The following is a 14987-nucleotide window of genomic DNA, read 5'->3' on the forward strand; positions in this document are numbered from 1 at the left end:
CAGAAAGCATTTCTGTGGTACAGATAGCTTAGCTGCCCATGAGCAGACAGATGATACAGAATAAGGGTGAACTATTTTAGAGGACACCTTTGATAATCCCAGAAGGTTAAGCAGTGATTTCATTACAGTGTTTTTACTATGCATTCTCTTTACTATCCAGCATCCTTTGAAATAATGAGGATTAATTTCACAGACCCTCACATATTACTTATCCTGAACAATGTTTTGGAGTGAAACCTTTTCTATTTTGCCACAGTCAAAAGGCAGCAACTGGAGAAGAAGAAGAAGAAGAAGAAGAAGAAGAAGAAGAAGAAGAAGAAGAAGAAGAAGAAGAAGAAGAAGAAGAAGAAGAAGAAGAAGAAGAAGAAGAAGAAGAAGAAGAAGAAGAAGAAGAAGAAGAAGAAGAAGAAGAAGAAGAAGGTGGTTACTTTATGGAAGCCTCTCTTCCACAGATTGAAAGCTGGAAAGCAATTGAGCCAGGGAAACTCTGTGTGGGCCTGTGTGGTTTAGCAGCTGGAGCTTTGTGTCCTGATTTAACTGACCTAAAATTTGCAGGCTCCCAGCTCCCAGAGCGTTGGCTGCACTGCCCTAGGTTTCTCCTCCATGGCCCTTGACTCACTCACTCATACCATTTGTCTCCTGATGAAAAGAACAATTGGGTATCTACTGATGGTGGACAGGAAATCCAGACAGCATATGTGGTGAGGCTTTTGAGAGGTCTAGTATGTTGAAAAGGAATCCAACAACGGGCATGTTGCTCTCTGGTGTAATTAAGATCATTTTTCTGTGGCTCCAGGTTGTCTCTTGAGTATAAAACAGTATAAAAGAATAAGAGTCAATGCTCCTGGGGCACTGGCTCCCTCATTTCCCTTCTCAAGGACATCTCATTCTTTTCATTGCTACAGCCATTCCAATGTCATTGGCAACAAGGATGACACCGGAGTCCTCAGCGGAGTCTAGATGATGCTGACTCTATACCCTAGTGCCTCCAGGTCTATATAGTAAATAAAACTCTTTTCTTAATATAGTATAACGACTCAGGTATTTGAATCTAGTTACAGTGACAGACTAATCACCGAGATTTTCTGTGTTGTTTTTTTTTCTACAATCCTTCGTCTCAAATTGGATCAGAGTTCCTTCACCGGAATGAGTAAACATTGACTCTTTAAGAATCAATGGTGAAAATCTATGGATGATTTAGAACAGACTCCACTTGCCTTAAGCCAGCCACAACACTTAGGCGAGGGTGTCACTTCAGCGAAAGTGCACTTCTTTCTCCTATAACTTTGGCACCATTAAGGCAACCTTCACCTTCTTCTCTCTAACCTTTGTTCGGCTGTTGAACACCCAACACCCATTAACAAATTCATTTTTATCATAGATATCAGCAAGCCCACAAACAAGCCAGACTATACAGAGCTGAAGACCTGGTAAGAAGCAAGGCCGTTTGCCAACTACAACTGACAGCATCTGAGAACAACCAGCAAGGGGCAAGCATTTTCCCTTCCATTCAATATAGGGAAATATTCACGCAGAGAAATATTTGAGGTGGTAGAATGTATAGTTAAGCAAATCCTAGGATGATCTGAAGTACTATTTGGGACACACACACACACACACACACACACACACAGCACAGAGATTCCATGACAAACACAATCTTTGAAGTTTGGGGTGAAATATAGACAAACTGTTTTTTCGATTGCTGGGTGCTTGGAGCCTTTTATCTGTGAATGTGCACCATGAATCTCTGGGAGAAAAATAGCCTTTGTAGCATGTTTACAACTTCCAGGACTGCAGAACTCCTTAGGGGCAAGTACCAGTTAATTCCTTACAAAACCAGTACAACTCAGGACACTGTTTGTTAGACACTGATAGAAACCCAGTTTGTTCACTAGAGAGATTCACCAGGCACTCTGAAATTGCTTTAAATGCATGAAAGTTAAACACACTAGACATTGGTTTCTGAATTCTTAGGTATTATGTCACTTCAATGTTTCTACTGGTAGACACATGCTAAATCTTCAGTGATGGATAGTTTTACATGGGAAGAAAAGAAGCCATTAACTTTTTGTCCTGAAGTTTTCATGAGGGACTGTGGCATGCACAGCCAGCCAAAAGGGGAAGTCAGCATATCATTTAAACCAGATCACCCATCTCTCATAGGCCAACCTGATGCTCCGTGACCACCAAAGTCCTTTCCATTCTCCCAACAGGCTACTTGCCTCCCTAAGTTCTGCAGGGACACACAGTGCTCGAACACTAAGTATCCCTCTGCTCTCCGCACCCTCTCAGATGTCTCCTCCTTCCTAACCACATCCAATGTTCACGTTTTCTCATCACTGACCTTTTCCCCTTTGTTTTGAAATTATAAGTTTATAATGATGCTAGCGTCAGGCATTTACTGTTGATTATTTTAATTCCTATTTCTTATGAATTTATTATGGGCAACTTGCCATACCTAATTTTGCACGTGTGTCTCATGAATGTGCAGTCTATGTGATGTTGAAGATCTGTCTTCCTCCCCACTGATACCATGCCATCATCCTCTTCTCGATACCCTCTTTAACAATGAAAGAGGTTTTATGAAGTTCATTGAAATATACGGAATATATTAAGTGGTAAGGTTTATCACTTTTGGGTTCTTTTGTTGTGACACATTAAAGGTATCTTGCAATGGTCCTGGTATTTTTATTGATTCTTTTTAATTGAATATTATATTTGGCCTTAAAAATCATACAGAGTTGGTAGAGAATGACTCGTGCTCCAACATGACACACTTGAGAGCCAAACGTTTCCTCTGGTTATAGGCAGCTTAAATAAAATGAAATAAAACTAGATAAAGCAAAACGAACCCAAATAAGCTTTAATATTCTGTTTTATCCCAAAGTAACAGAAATACTATCCATAGTTTACACTAAATTGTTGCCACTTCACATTAACGTACATTTTCCTGAGCATCTATCATGTGCTAAAACTTGTGCAAGGCATCAAACGTACAGCTTAAGTGCACACTAGGGGCAAGAGGCAAGGATAACACACTCCACAAGATGTAGCGAGCTTCTAAGACTGACGTATGTATGGAGTCCGATAAAAACTCACACAGAGGCAGTTGCCCTTACAGGAAGGTGTAAAGGCCTGACAGGATCCGACTCTTCCTTCTTGCCTGTGTTTCTCTTTAAAGATAAGAAATTCACCTTCTGTCTTGCCACATGTCTTCCTGAAAGGCTGGTAAGTGCCATTGTCTTTTTAATCCTGAAAATCCTCATAGGTAGTTTCTGTGGCTCCTGGAGGCAAGAAGGCAGAGGAGGAGCAGTTTTTCATTCAGCTGGAGTCAATTTTTCTTACTCCAGTCCCTCTAATAGAATTAATTGTTTCTGAAGAACCTCCATTTTGCTAGAAAATCCGGAAAAGATTTTAGTTACAGCTTCAGATGATAAAGCAATTGTGTAATTAGTAATACATTTCTCATTCCTTTACTAAGTGGAAGAAAAAAAAAAAGTACCATATGTATTGCTTTAGTGTAAATCCTGACAATGAAGTTTCTTTTTTCCCGGGGAATTATACCATTATACCATAAAAATGTCAAGGCATAAGTTTACTGTTCCCACTAATATTCTAAAATATTCTCTTAGGCTGACATCTCTGTCAATTAAAATTAAACAAAATTGCATTCTGCCATATCTACTTCTAGGGAGAAGCTTTTGAGTTTATAGCTGCTCTTTGAATTGATTTTTAAGATAGCATCTGTAAAACTTGGCTCGAACAAGATGAGGTAGGATATATTTAAGGACCAGTCAATTTAAAAAATGTTTTTAAAGATCATAAATTGGCAGCTAGAATAGACTGCACATACCTCTATCTTTCTCAGCCATTAAAATAAATCCAGTGATTCTTCTGTATTGAATGGTTGTGCTGACATAATTCAGTGCCCATGTGCTTCTGACTTGTTTTGGGTTTCCGATATTTTTACAGAGCAGAATATAAACAAGGAAGCTCATGAGTGTGGCTTCCAGTTATTCCATCTGCAGGGATTTGGGAAGAGTGTTCCTCGGCGGTGTTTCCCACAGCCAAGCAAGAGAACGTGCTTTCTCACGGGACCACAACTCTCAGGACAGAGAGGCAAGGACAGTGTCCGCTCTGAGCACTCTTGGCAGGATGAAGCTGCCAATGAAGTCTTTGGGGAGATCAAGCTATGTGATAGGAAGAGGAACAAAGTGAATCCCGTCCCAGTTCCTCGGAAGGCACTTAAGATGCTGAGTCTTTGGGAATCACTCCTTTGGTGGCGAAATCCTTAATGCGCAGTGTTTTTACCAGGGAGTTTGAAGCAATGATTATTTTTATAATTCAGACTCTCACAGGCCAATGGACCTCCCTCCTTCTTTGTAAAACACCTTTTGGAAATGGACTGTGCCTTTTCGAATCACCCATTTGTCATTTAAGGGAAAGACATAATATGGAAAGCATCTGAAAAGGGTTTGCGCCCTTGCAAGAGAGTTTGCAAATAGTGCTGCAGCTAGGCCACGTTCTCGAGTGATTTGGGGGCGGAGAACGCAGCAATATTGATCTCAATTGGAAGAGTTTGGTCCAGACAAGGCTGTGCTGCCTCTGACAGGGAGAATGGAGAGGATTTCTTTTGGTTTTTTAAAGCCAGGGGCTGGGAGGTTGGAGGAAAACGGGGTGGAAAGCAGAGGTTGCTTGTTCTGAAGCATAGCACCTTCTTCCTTGGCCGTTGTGGGTAAACTTCAAGTGGCTTCACGGCCAGTTTAGCTATGCTGAGGCTCCTAGGTTAGCACAGAGGAAGGGAGACCAGCAAGTTTAAACTGTAAATAAAATAACAGATTGAATCTCTGTGTTGTCCATGAGTGTAGTAGCTGTTCTTACTCATATAGCATGGGGCACCAGTAGTAGTTGGTCGTAGTGGGCAACCACCACAGGCAGTTAGATGTATAAGCTCCTCCCTCGCCTTAGCCAATTCTCAATCTGTAAATATCCCATGAACTTGTCTTTACGTAGTATAGCACTACAGAAACACATGCAGTTTCTGACATAGTCACAATGGTATTTTTAGATAACAATTAATTGTAGTGTGTGTGTGTGTGTGTGAGAGAGAGAGAGAGAGAGAGAGAGAGAGAGAGAGAGAGAGAGAGAGAGAGAAAGAGAGCACACTTAAGTGTGGTGTATGGTTTATGTGGTAAAGAAAAATAAAATAATAAGCATGATAGGGATTATGGGAGCAGGAGACCACAGGAGAGTGTATGAAACACGGTGTCAGATGAACGCTTCATAGACTATGCCACTTGTATAAGATCTGTGAAGTTCTCACCTGTGCCAGTTCCTAGGGAATCACATTAGGATCCAGCCTTTGTAGATAAATTGAAAGGATCCATCCTTATTCTCTGTACTCTTTAGTCCTCTAACTCCATCCAAAGGAACTCCAGTTGAGCTGGTTTTTATCCTCAGCAGGCCTCTCCTATCTAGGCCTTCTATACATATCTGTCAGCCCCCTCTACTGCCATGGAATGGCCACCTTCATCTGTTAAACCCTACTTATCCATGCCTCTTAAACACCTTTCTATACAGGTATAGACTATGTCCTGGGCTTTCAACACACCCATCCCACTTATTGTACTTTCCTAAAAAATTTCAGTGTTTCCCTGCTCTGACAAGGACACTTGGGCCACAAAACCCTCCATTCCCTCTTCCTTGACAAGCTTAGGCCTGTTCTCACAGCAAAATTCTTATCAACCATCCTTTTCCATCTAAAGAGGATCTAGGTTTGGATAGTGAATTAACGTGGATACCTGCTAAGTTTCCATTTCTTCCTGGAGTCACTGAATTCACTCTGGTTCTTCAAGAAAATTTTCTGAACACATGGACACATGGTTACAGAGACAAAACACAGGGGCTGCCAGCCCAGGAGCAGTGTTGGAAACAAAATGGTGTTCTCTGAGTTTCTTGGAGAGAAAGGAGAGGTTATGAGGTCCTCCATCCAATGGATGAGGAACAGAGGGGCCAGCAACAGAAAGACATTCGTTTATACACATGAGTTTGAATGATGTGTTTTCTTTCTAACTTCAAGTTAAGATCAACTGAAAAACTAAACAACAGTCCAGCCTTCCTTTAACTGTCATAAACCAGGCAAGTCATTCCACGCCTCTGGGTTTCTTTCAAGAACTCAAGAGTTATATTACTTAAAATCAGATGCATGATCTTTTTGTGGTGTTTGGAGAAACATGGCATAAGTTTCTGTGGTCAAGAGAGAAAGAGGTATTTTCCAAATAAATAGACGCTATATATGATGTTACTGCATGTTGGAGAAATACTGGCTCTTCCAGAATGTAGTAATTTATTCAGCACGTGTATATAGGTAGTATATTCATACATCGAAATGTTTTATGGTGCTGTAGAGAAGTTCCTCTCCCAACCCTGGACCCATACTCTGGGTTCTTACCTGACCCTTACTATTAAAGAGTACTAGTGAGGGTTCTCTGGAGTCACAGGACTTATGGAAAGTCTATATATTAAGGGAATTGATTGTAATGACTTACCGTCTGTAGTCCAATTAACCCAACAATGGGCAGCTGTGAATGGGAAGTCCAAAAAACTGGGAAGTGCAAAAACTAGTAGTTGCTCAGTCCCACAGGCTAGTAGTTTCAGATGGTCTTCTGTATAAACTGGACTCCTGAAGTAGTAGGTTCCAACAGATGTAATGGCAAGTCATTGCAAGCAGGCAAAGAAGAGTTAGTTTCCCTTCTTCTAATGTCCTTATGTAGACCTTTAGCAGAAGGTGTGACCCAGATTAAAGGTGTGTTCCACCACACCTGGATTTGGAACTGCTTTGTCTCAGGCTGGCCTTGAACTCAGAGATCTGCTTGCTTCAGTCTCCTGGGATTAAAGGCATATACTACCTTGCCCAGACCTAAATTTTTCATGGCCACATGCCTCAAGATCTCTATTCCAATATCTGGGTCAGAAGCCCAAGTCTTCCAACCTCAAGATCTAGAATATAAATGTGCCCTCCATTTCTGGATTGTAGTTGACAACCAAGAATAGCCATTACCCCAAAAGTCTGTATATATTCATTTTTTTTCAGATTTGGTAGTCAGTAATATAGCTTCCAGTTCTAAGAAGATTGTGAAGACAAAAGAGATGACTAGACAGAATGTTACCTGGTAAATGATACATCCACTCAAGGACCCTGAGAAGTAAATGTACTAATGGTTAAGCACTGAATATGTGTCAAATTATACTGTGACTGTACTCTTTGTCAATGCTTCTCATATTGTGATCGAGCATCTACCTGTCTAATTAGTAAACACTTCTCTGTCAGTTAATACTTTAAAACATACGTGTTGATGCATTCAGAATCCTGAATGTCACATATCTAGGCTTTCATCATGAACTGAGCTAATAAAAGAACACAATCTGAATACTTTAGGACTGCCACTTAGCTCCAGCCCACTAGCCTTATTCCATTGTGCTGGATGAATCCATATACTCTTTTCCTTTTCACGCAATTCTGTCACTCAGAATTATCTTCTGATCCTTGCTTCACTTACTGGGGACTGAACTATACTGAAGTAGGAGTCACCTCCATATCTCCAAACAGCTTGTAAAACACAAGCAGGTGAGTGTAAGCACAAGCAAACACAAAGGGTGATCCATTAGTTACTATACATTAAAATTCACTGATATACGCATATCACTAACTCAGTTTGCCTTTTGAACGCACACATTTGACTCTCTGAATCTTTTCAAATTCCTTTAATTCCCCGACTGTTGTTCGCCTCATACTCAGTTCAGATTTAGCTAATAGCTTTGTCTATTTTGAGACATCTTTTTTGATTTTTTTTTTTTTGTCCATCATCTTGAATTATTTATTTGGTAAACAGCCAACTCTTGACATTCTCCATATGCTGGGTTGAGAACACAAATATCAGTATGTTTATATCAACTTGAGATCTCTAAAAATGGACTTGGACCATCCTGCTATTATGAAATACACTTTGAGACTAAAATGTGACTGTCTCTAGTTAGCATTCTGAAAGAGCTCTCTAGGGGAAGTTGGTGTCCTTGCTGAGTAACTCTTCCTTTATAGCCGGAGTAACGTGTGTTTAGTCAAGGCTAGAGTTGGTAACTTTCCTTAGTGTGTCTTCTGTATAACATATCCAGGCAGATCTCAGTGATAAATAATGAAGTTTTTATTTACATGTAGCTATGTATGCTTCATCAACATAACATAGGTTTCTCTGTTCTAGCAGTCCTATAGATGCTATCAGGGGGTGACGATGAAGACATACAAGGTAAGAAAGCTCCCTGTACACATGTGGATGAAAGTTTCACTTCTCATACAAGCATGTCTTTGGTTTGGGCAGAGATCACCAAGTTCAGTTACCCTACCCACGAAAGCTGGAATCCTTCCCCAGTGAGAGAGCCCTGCCCTTCCTTCTTTCATTTCCACAGGCTACATTCCTTCTCAGGCCTCCCTACTCTTGTTTCCCCTCACACCTTGAGTCCCATTTGCTCTGAGCATCCTCATGGCAGACTTGAGTGTAAGATGTCACCATCTCAGGCTTTCGTCTCCTTCACTATGGTCATCTTCAAGTACAGGTGTGCTCACCACCAGTGCTGTAAGGAAGAAGGCTGACAAAAAACAAACAAACAAAAAAACAAACAACCCCCCCCAAAAACAAACAAACAAAAAACCCCACCAAACCCAGACCTGTTAGTAGCAGGTAAAGAAATTATGGGCCTTGCCTCTCTGTTTTTCTAGCAGTTTTAACCTGAATATTCAGAGAATATGGCTACCCTGTTTTAGAATGTGGCCAAACCTGTTAGAGAGTATAGACTGCAGGCAATGAGAATGTTGGAAAAGAAACTACCAATATTTATTATCACCTATACTTACGTATTGCAATGCTGGATAAAGTTATACATTTTCTTGGCTCACACACTATGATTCCTCAAGTAGCTACCTGGCAAGGTGAGGGACAGCTATTGGTATGTAGTATATATTGGCACAGAAATGCATGATAAGCCCTTCAGGACACCATGGTGTTTTGCTGTTGTTGTTACTAAGTTGTTTCTCCTTACTATAATTAAAAGACTTACTTCTACTTACTAATATATGGATAGGCATGGGAAAATAATAATAAAAAAGCAAATCCCATGGCTCAGATAAAATGAACACTCACATCTCTCATGGGGTACTTCATGGGGAGATGAAAGTCTATGGAGGTGGATAATTCTTCCTCAACAGTCTGATGCATCTTCTCTTGTTCTGGGGTGCTGGCTTGCTGCTCAGCAAGGCATTCTTCACAGCAATTCTCTACAGCAAAACTCCAGACTATGCTGTCAAACCTGGCCGACCAGTTCTGCCACTGTATTAGAGCAGTCCACAGGAATGAGGGAAGGGGTCAGAGGACAGGAAAGAATGCATGGAACTGCTCATAGCAGACTCGGTTTACACAGAATCGGCAAAAACATGCACATGGCCACACCGGTGCATGAAAGGAAATCTGGAAAGTAGGGCTCTCAGTCAAGTGGCCCCTTGCTAGCTACAGTCCACGAGGGGACAAGTCTATAGCTAATAGAAAGAAAGCCAGAAGAGTGATGGTTTAGAAGCCTTACACTATTAGTAGCCTTGCAGTATTATTATGGTAAGGTGGGTGGAGATGAGCAGTGAGTTGTACAAATCACATGAAGCAAGTTAGGCTGACCACAACCTACAGGTTATGAGCAATGAATCAGACTGCCACTTGAATTCTGTTGACTGAATCCATATCCATAGCCCTGATGAACTATAGAAGGATCCACAGCTAACTGGTGGCACCATGGTGGCTGCTTCACAGTCACAATCAGACACACCAAAGGTTGTCCTGGTCTTACTTTCCCTTTGACATGCTTCAAGGTATTTTGCATGGAGGGCCAAAGACATGAAAACATAAATAGCTAGTGCCAGAAAAGGGTCATGCTTGGTTGATGAAATGACAAGCAGTATAGATGGGGAAGTCCCCCAGGTTCTGTGCATGCACATGCGCAGACACATGCACACACACACACACACACACACACACACACACACACACACATACACACACATTCATGCACACACTTGTGCACACATAGAGATGAGGAAGATGAGGATAATTACAAGCAAGTCAAGGATATAACCATGGGAAAGGATGGGAAAGGGAAATGTGCAGGCTGGGCCATGGATCACCTCACTTAGGCTGAGGTCATGAGAAGCTAAAGGCTTTTCCAGGGAAGTGATGGTGTGGTTCAGACCTGTGGGAGCATAAGGATTACTGAGGCTGACAAAGGGGTTAAGAGGAAAAGGCTAGGGACTGTAAGAAGTAAGTGTGATTCAAGGATATGCCCCAAAGGTCCATGTGTTGGAAGCTAGGTCTTCAGTGGGGAAGTAGGGGGACATCTAAGATAAGGTGGGGGTGCTGCCCGTGTAAGTGCTGTCCTGGAGATGAACTAATGTAGCATCTGGTGAGTTCTCACTGGTGTGTGGTAATTAAAGAGTGTGGCATGTGGAGGGTCTTAAACTCCCACCGCAGCACGTAATCTCCCCATCCTCCGCATGCCACAGTGATCCCATTAAATAGGAAAGGAGCTGATACCAGAACAAGCCCTTCCACATCCTTAATTGTGAGCAAAGAGAATGATTTTTTTCTTCCCTCCTAGAGCACCCATCCTTGGGGATTTCGTTATAGTGACAGTGCCCTGAGCACGGATGAGTGTATGCAGATGAACTGGACCTCCTTGGTCTTACAAAGTTCACACTTAGTCTGTTAGAGATAAGCATCTCTCCTTCTAAAGGCTATGTCGGGAACTACATCAAGTAATTCAAGGTCAGGACACAGTAATGCGCCTTCTGCGAGCAAAAGTGCAATAACTGGTAGCGTTTATTGCTATCATAATTAGTATTATTTCTAAATATATCAGAAGCAACGGTATGGTCACATCAATACAGCATCTCAGCTGGCCAAGGAAACATCTAGGCATATTTTAATTCCTCTTACTTCTTTTTGCTGGGCGTTTAAATACCCTGTGTAAATATGTACAAAAGAGACTACATTCTATCTCCATTCGTAGTATCTACGTGTACCTATGTCAGAGCTCTTATCCAGCAGCGACAGTAAGTTAGAGAATCTAAACAAGAGTTTCATACATGAACAGTTGAAGCAGCCAAAAGTAATAGAACGTCAAGAAAACAGGAGCTAAAGTATCAGAGATTTATCATCCTTGCAGAAAGCCCAGAGGTAGATGATGCTTCTGTTAGCCAAGTATCTCTACCATATCACGGAGATTTAACATTCTACTCAACCTTCCTTAGTATTTATTGTCTCTTATGCATAACCTAGCTGCTAGAGACCCAGCTGCCTCAGACATACCTAAGTTCATTCATGGCAGAAAGTGAAGGCCAAATAGTAAGGTATCTATTCTTTTTATGGATAGGCAAACTATTTTCAAGAAGTAACCTAAAGGCTTTCCCCCTTGGGTTGTTTTCTACCTCTGGCTGTGAGTGACACTGGGAAACTCATCAAGACAACTGTGATGGAGTCATACTGTTACTGAGGAATTGGGCTTGATCATGTAACTGCATTAGGAAAACAGCAAGAAAGGCAGTCCATATTAGCTGTTGGGTGTGTCCCTGGCACTGTTCATCATGTGGCTTGGATATAATTTAAGGAGACAATCTTTGGCTGACTTCCTAGGGCCATGTAAGAGCCAGCCTGAAGGAAACAAAGCTCAGATTTCCACAGGTGGAGGAATGGAGCAGCTTTTAGCCCAAACCATTCCATTAAAGGAAAGGAATAGCAAAATATGTAAACAGATAAACAAGCAAGTAACAAAAGAAAGCTGCCCTTGAAATTCTGTCTGATACAGAAAAGAAGGCAAGAGGCGGTTCTGAGCAGGTCGTGAATGGCCTGGGACAGAAGACTCACCATTGTAGGTTATGGTGTGGAGATTCACTCGTGTTCTTAAGTATGAATTCATGGGCTTAAAGGGCAAAGGAACTGCAAATTATTGATAGAACTCTGAATTAAAGCTTTTAGCTTAACAGTGTTCACATTCTATTTGCTCCGTATTTTCTTCTTCCTGAAGATTTTGACCTTGCTCCTTTACCTTCAGGATCTGCAATTCACAACTGCACCATTTGAAACTATACACACCAGAATAAAGCACAGAATATCACTACCCGGGCAGCTCAGAGAGCTGGCTCCGTGGTGTGAGCTAAGGAGGCCAGCCAGCTCTGCAGCCATGGGCTCAGCTGATTAAACTCACTAATGTCCAGGCTCCTGGAGCAAAATCAGAAGTGTAATCTCCTGACTGTGACCTGCTTTGTCTTTCCTGGCAAGGCAGATATACGTAGAGAAGTAGAAGCATACATAGTTTTACCTAAAAAAATCAGGAAGAATATAAAATGCATGCATATCTGCAACTCATACCTTTGTATAACCATGAATGTGTGTATGTGTATGTGTGTGTGAAAAATAGATAAATATTATTCTGGTAGATAATTTTTGTATAAACACGTTCATACACACACACACACACACACACACACACACACACACACTTATATCAATGTTAGGTATTTTAAAATATAGATTTATTTTCTTTCCTAAACTGGAACCAAGACAATCCAATTTAAATGGTTTTATAATAATCATCATGATTGGTAATACAATTGAGAAAAACTAAATTATTCTTAGTAACTATAATTCTTACCTGGACTTAAAGTGGCATGGGCTTCAGTTTGAATTTTAAACAGAAATCAATAGTGCCTTTTTGTTGTTGTTTTGGTTTGGTTTTCTGTTTTTCTTTAAAATTCATTTAAGAGGTAACTTGGAAAAAATTACCATTACGGAAAAAAATATATCCAAATATTAACTAATTATTCCAAACCTGGAGACAATGTGTAAGTCTTGTCAACATGTTAATACTTGTGTGTACTTTCTACAATTGTGTTAGTTAATTAATCAATGAATAGAAAATACAATGTAAAACCATAAAATACATATCACCTTGGATGCTTTCTACAGAAAACACTTGAATTTAACCAAATAAATCTTTAACCAACAATGTTTGTAATTATCAAAATAGCTTCTTAAACACAGAAAACACACAAACCACAAAATTAAATGATGTATCAGAACTAAAATGATCTAACAATTAGCAATTGTTTAATTCTTTAAGTGCATTATACTTTCATTCAGCGAATTCAAGAAGATATCTCTGAAAATAGTTCTAGGGAGATTTTTGTAAAAACAAAACAAAACAAAAATCCATTTAGAAAACCCTTTCTTTTATATTTTTCATCGAAAATGATAACCATTCCATTACCTCGTTTTCCAGACATGGTTTCTGTTTCCACTGGACAAGCATTTAGCACATTTAGATCGTGACATATATTCTCGTGGTTTAGTCTTTGCTGGGCATTTGAGGAGATTTTTGCATCCCGACTTCATATAAATTGCAGAACCTCTTTTTGTCCTGGTTCTGAGGGTCCTTTGCCACCAATCTACTTTATGGCTCCCCATCATTTAGAACCGCCTTATCTTAGAAGCACTTGCACGGGCTCTCTAACTCTAACTTCAGGAACAGATTAAGTTTGCTTTTCAAAGCCATCCGTCATTCGAGATATGTTTTTTGTTAGTGTTTTCTTTTGTAAATCATTTTATTATTGTAAGCTTTCTTCGGCTTGCTGGCATGATAATAGGCTATATAAATGATTTTTGTCCTATATTTGTGTTGTATATACTTTATTGTAATAGCACTCTCGGGTCAAAAGCAGCCAATATTATTCCGATTAATTCCTGTCTAGACACTCATAAATTGTCCCTTAATTTGCAGAGAGAAAGCGAAGTCATATGAAGCATAACCTTTCCCTGCTGCAGAAAAGTGCACCTGGTATTTCTGGGCGAGAGGAGGCCCGCCTCCCTGCGTCCTTCAAAGCAGCGGGCCTCAGAGGATGCAAGGATGGGCAGCTCTTTCTCTATGCATGCGGCCCAGGTAGCCAGCCAAGGCCTGCCAGTTGGCATGCTGTTCCTCAAAAGGAAAACACAAAGCCTAATCCCCCAACACAGTTTCAGACAAACACTCATTTTATTTACTCATATTCATCTCCCTGGAAGGGGGGGAAAAAAAGGAGAAAATAGCTTGCTTAATCCCAATGCTAACACAATATCGATTCACATGCATGTTCGGTATTTATTGACGTGCATGGCATACAATGGGGGCTATCATTTAGGCTACTGTGTTCAAGGGAAGGCACAATCACATTGGCGAAGGAGATGAAGCACACAGTTTATACAGCCCTAATTTTATGTAATGTAAACCTTTCAAACATTGCACATAGGAGAGAAGATGCGTGGCCCAATGAAAAACTGCATGCATACCAAATGGATTTATCTTAAAGCTAATTACAGCTGCAGAGTGTCTGTCCTCAAACGTCTGCTATGATTTCCCAAACTTGGACAATGAAATTAAACTTCGTTGGCTTCTGCGGCAGCTTTCTGTCTATCCCATTAGCCAAACTGTAAGTGCATTTGTGCTTGAAAGCAGAGCTCGGGGTTTTTGCTTTGTGACATCCAGTGTGAAGTGTTTTGAAATTCTGCAGGTGCCGCACAGTGCTCTAGGCTAACTCTCGCCCATGCCGGAGTACATATCGAAGAGCAGACAGCACATAAGGATTGCTAGCATATGGCCGCTAGGAGAAGAAACAGATATACAAGCACCACACTCTTTGCTTGGCCCCTTGGAGATTTTATTGCCTGATGGCAGCTGTATTTAATAAAATATTAGTATCCACTTGAGCTTTAAAGGTGTAACACAATTCCATTTCAATATAACAGTTCCATAAATTCAAATATGAAACTTTCATAGAAGCACAATGCGGCTATAATTAAAGAAAACTTGGTATGCACCTTAGGAAAACCAAATGTGGGGCCTGCTATATTTGTAGTGAT

Source organism: Mus pahari, chromosome 1, assembly GCF_900095145.1.
Source record: "Mus pahari chromosome 1, PAHARI_EIJ_v1.1, whole genome shotgun sequence".
Classification (NCBI taxonomy): Eukaryota; Metazoa; Chordata; class Mammalia; order Rodentia; family Muridae; genus Mus; species Mus pahari.